Source organism: Panulirus ornatus, chromosome 12 (genome assembly GCF_036320965.1).
Source record: "Panulirus ornatus isolate Po-2019 chromosome 12, ASM3632096v1, whole genome shotgun sequence".
Lineage (NCBI taxonomy): Eukaryota > Metazoa > Arthropoda > Malacostraca > Decapoda > Palinuridae > Panulirus > Panulirus ornatus.
The window spans coordinates 51,754,663-51,760,237 of record NC_092235.1 but is presented as its reverse complement, the minus strand read 5'-3'; positions in this window follow the sequence as shown (position 1 = coordinate 51,760,237).

The following is a 5,575-nucleotide window of genomic DNA, read 5'->3' as shown; positions in this document are numbered from 1 at the left end:
AGTGTGTGGAAGAAGAAAGTTAAGAGTAAATGTGAATAAGAGCAAGGTTATTAGGTACAGTAGGGGTGAGGGTCAAGTCAATTGGGAGGTGAGTTTGAATGGAGAAAAACTGGAGGAAGTGAAGTGTTTTAGATATCTGGGAGTGGATCTGTCAGCGGATGGAACCATGGAAGCGGAAGTGGATCATAGGGTGGGGGAGGGGGCGAAAATTTTGGGAGCCTTGAAAAATGTGTGGAAGTCGAGAACATTATCTCGGAAAGCAAAAATGGGTATGTTTGAAGGAATAGTGGTTCCAACAATGTTGTATGGTTGCGAGGCGTGGGCTATGGATAGAGATGTGCGCAGAAGGATGGATGTGCTGGAAATGAGATGTTTGAGGACAATGTGTGGTGTGAGGTGGTTTGATCGAGTAAGTAACGTAAGGGTAAGAGAGATGTGTGGAAATAAAAAGAGCGTGGTTGAGAGAGCAGAAGAGGGTGTTTTGAAATGGTTTGGGCACATGGAGAGAATGAGTGAGGAAAGATTGACCAAGAGGATATATGTGTCGGAGGTGGAGGGAACGAGGAGAAGAGGGAGACCAAATTGGAGGTGGAAAGATGGAGTGAAAAAGATTTTGTGTGATCGGGGCCTGAACATGCAGGAGGGTGAAAGGAGGGCAAGGAATAGAGTGAATTGGAGCGATGTGGTATACAGGGGTTGACGTGCTGTCAGTGGATTGAATCAAGGCATGTGAAGCGTCTAGGGTAAACCATGGAAGGCTGTGTAGGTATGTATATTTGCGTGTGTGGACGTATGTACATGTGTATGGGGGGGGGGGGGGGTTGGGCCATTTCTTTCGTCTGTTTCCTTGCGCTACCTCGCAAACGCGGGAGACAGCGACAAAGTATGAAAAAAAAAAAAAAAAAAAAAAAAAAAATATATATATATATATATTGCGTGGAGTATGATGGACACAGTGTGAGATGTGTGGCCGGCAAGTTTGAGAAGGTGACCAAGGCTGATTAGATTACAATTACATTTTGGGTCAACAAGAAACAGACATAAGCGAAAGACTCTGGAAGAGGGCGAAAGACCTTGGAAAAAAAAAAACTTATTATATAATTATGATATACGTGTCCTGCTTTTTATTGGCCACTATTCATCATTCCTTATTCGGCACTGTAAAAAAAAAAGACAGTTTTCTGTCGCTCTTTTTTTTTTTTTTTATAATACCTCATAATGCACGAGTTCAGTTTTTGTTCTGTGTGTATATGTACATATGAACGTATCAATTATAGTCTTGCATGTCTGATGGCTTACTTCATGTTTCATTCCCTTGAAGTAGTTTTTGACATATGTTGTACGATACTGCGTTTGGAAGTTTGTGGCCGATCGGTGTTCATGAATATTACTTACCCCTAGTCTAAAAAGTACGGCCAAGAAAAACACTATATCATATTTTATGATCACACTGCCTAGACTTTGATCACAAAATCAAGGACACAGTTACCATAGCCGTCATCATAACCTCGCTGCTTGTATTATCACAATACAATCATTTGTAGATGATCCTCTGCAATACAGTAGTGAGCGATGCGGCTCACTAAGCTACCGGACCTGGGTTCGATTCTCGGACAAGGCCTACGAATAAAAACCAACTCAGCTGTTCATCCTGTCCTTTGGGACTGTTTGATGGATGGATGTTAAGGTGAGGTGTGTACATGTGTATGTATACACAAGGTTAAAGCATGGTACACGTACAAGGTTAAGAAATTGGGCAACACGAGTGTTAATTAACTCTGTCCCCTTAACACACAAACTGTAATAAAGAAAATGTACCTTAACTCAAGATAATGCAGATTTGTATTGGTTTACTGACTCCTTAGTGGAGATTTAACCCACATTACTGTCTCCAGGCATAAATTGTACCTTGATAATGTAAACTCCGATAAACCATATTATAATAATTTGGCATATCATCTCCTCCAGTAAATCCTTACCGAAATACCGGAGGGCAAAGATTTCAAAGCCCGATCCCTCGCCTGGCCAAAGAAGGCAAATTAGAAGTCAAATTCCGTATTACTTGCGATGGCACAGTAGAGAATGTATGGAAAAGGTACGTGTATCACGATGGAGGAGGGGTAGGAAGGGAGGAAGGAAGGTAGACTCTGAAGTAGACACTCTAGGAGAACCACTAAGAACCTGATCAAAGGCAAGAGGAACGAGGAACACAATAAACACCGGGACCAGAGGAACTGTTATACACAACTAAAGACACAGATGTGGAAAACCAAACACAGTCTGATGCAGACACTGGAACTTTGTTTTTTTTATGTTGGAAGCTCCAGTCACGGACAGAAGTACACTTCCAGGCCGGACCTTACTTAAAATATAGAGAGGTTAATGAAAGGGAAAAAGAAGAGACAACGGAAAATATGTATGAATTGTGGAGGGGAAGAAAAACCTATCTTAGGATATGTCAGATCATAATTATTGGTAAAGACATGTGAAGATAGAGAATTCCAAAGCTTCGAGGTGTACGGAAAGAAACAGTTATCAAAACGTCCCTTCCTTGAGCAGCCAACGGCCACACAATAATCATGTGACGCAGCAGCTTGCCGAGTATTGCGTGGTCTAGCTAGTGGTGGGGGCACAAAAGCGGCCAGCTTTCGAGAGCAAAACCCAAAGTTATACCTATGAGAAGGGAAAGTGAACCAACATTGCGGCAGAGGGCAAACGAGTCAAGTTTCAAAGTTGGCCTGGGACTTCATAAAGCGGATCGCTTTCGACTCAACTCTGACAAGAAAGAATCCAGAGGCAGAACCACCCCAGGTATGAGAGCAGTACTCCATACAAGGACGGATCAATCCTACGTATAAACAGAGCAACTGTTCGGAAGAAAAGAAATTTTGACACCTAAACAGTAATCCCAGTTTCTTGGAAGCAGACTTAGCTATTTCCGTAATGCGGAGTTTCCAAAAGAAAATGGAGGTTACAATGATACTAAGGATGTTCAGCGAGTCAAGAGGTGGAATTACTGAACAGTCAAAGAAGAGAGGAGAGTTGTGAGGAATTTTCGATAGAGAGATGGGTAGAAACTATCTCTTGGAGTCATTGAACTTAACAAGATTTAGTGTACTTCACTGAGATATCCTGTCCAAGTATCAGTTTACCGAGGAAATTATGTGAAGACGAGATGCTGATCGAGTGAGAGAAGTAGGAGCAGAATGGAAAGATGTGGAGGAATGCAGTATTGAGTCGTCAGCGTATGAGGGCAATTGTTTATTTGCGGAAGAAAGGAAATCGTCGATAAAAAGAAGAAATATTGTACGAGACAGGAAAGAAACTTGAGGGACACTGCTGTTTGGAGAGTGTGGGAGAAGCTGATCCATCAACAACCACGGAGATGGATCAGCCAGAAAGGATGCTAGATATGAGAGAGCAAAGGGAGGGAGGGAAGCCAAAAGAGGAGAGTTTAGAGATGAGACTCCAGTGCCACACCCTGCCAAAAGCTATGGATATGTAAAAGGCAACTACATAGGATTCTCTAGAATGTTCCAGGAATGATGACCAGACATTAGTGGATAGGAAGCTATACTGGTGACGAGGAAAAAAGAAAAGAGATTTAAGATGCTTAAGGATATTTGAGGTGAGGAGGGATTCAAAGACTTTGGAAATGGTAGATGTCAAAGCAACAGGATGATAGTTAGAGGAATAAGAGCGGTTAACTTTTTTGAGATGGGATGTACCAACGGATGCTTCCAGGAAGAGGGAAAACTTCTGAATTTCAAACAGAAACGAAAAAGACGAGCAAGCACAGGTTCAGTTCTACATGCACACTCTTTCAATAGACGGGAAGGGATGCAATTAGACCCATAAGGCTTGCTTGTGTCCAGAGAGAGAGGCGCTATTCACAGTTTAAAAACAGATCACGGGAACGGGCATAGGATTAGTTAGACGAGCATCATGAAGTGAAAGAATGTAAGAATCATCCAAGGTGGAGTTAGGTGAGAAACGCGATCCAAAGAGAGTAGCTTTGCGGACGGGAGAAACACCTATAGTACCGTCAGAACAAAAAGTGAAGGAAAGATAGACGAGGAGAGGTTATCACATTTCCCTCGAATAAAGGAACGCTTTGCTTCACGGATAACGTACTTGCGATGATTACAGCATCTGGGGGATATATATACAGACAAGGAAGTGTGGAATATATACAGATAAGGTAGCGGAGGATATACGCATGCAGGGAAGATGGGGAATATACGCAGGTAGGCATATAAACTACGAACGTTTACCTATTTACCAGTGACGTAAGCCAATGATACAACACCTTGGTACAAGATCATTATACAACACCCTGATACAGAACCCTGTACATATACTGATACAACACCATGATACATCACCTCGATATAACACACTAATTGAACATCCTGATACAACACCATAATAGATCGTCGTGCTGTAATACCCAAAACATTTCCCTGATACAACATCCAGATGCAACACCCTAATACAACAACACCCTAATACAACAACACACTAATACAACACCGTATTGATGCAACACCTCGACACAAAACCGTGATAACAACACCCCGATGCAACATCCTGATACAATAGGATCCTTAATAAGATTGTTACCGATGTCCTGAATTGTCTTTACCAGCAGACATCACTTATCTGGGAACAGTAAAGTTAGAATGACAACCAGGGTTAGTGGTATGATGTGTGTGTGTGTGTGTGTGTGTGTGTGTGTGTGTGTGGGTCACCTGTAAGAGGACATCTGTTTATGATGACTGGCAGGAAAGACTGTCAGTTAGACAGTAGGGTGGACCATCAGTCATGTACCACACACACACACACACACACACACACACACACACACATAAACACACACACATAACACAAATATCTAAAAACAATCTTAATGAAAAATTATGTAAGATACTGTTTGCAGAGGACAAGTTTGTCGTCATAGCTTGAACAAATGACCTTTGACTTTATAATTAGCATCGGCCGTCAGTGGACTATATTGAGGAAGATGATCAGTTGGTGCCAAAATCAGATGAGTTAACGTCGCACCCCCGCTATCTCGAATACTCATTAGCGCGACGTCTGAGTTATCGACCATATCAGCCCAGGGAACACGCGGGACGGGCCGCTGGAATAAAAGCTGAACCGGATCGTTCCATGTTCCTTGTTAAGATGGTGCGCCAAACCCTGGGTGGATTTTACGGCCTACATCACGAAACTATTTTGCGTTGCTTTAACTTGGCTCTTTGATGACCTGAAACGTACTGGTTGTTTATTTGGAGACATTTTTGTAAAGATAATTGATAAAAAAGTTAGTTTAGGTTAGTTTACAAACCTAACCTAACCTAACTGAACATAACGTAACATAACCTAATCCAACCTAACCCAACCCAACCTAACCTAACCTAACATAACCTAACCTAATATAACCTAACTTAACACAACGTAACCAAACCTAAACTAACCTAACCTAGCCTAAGTCAACCCAACCACACCTAACATACCCTACTCTATGAAAAAGAACTTGGACGCGAAACTTTAAGTGAATCAAGTTTATCTT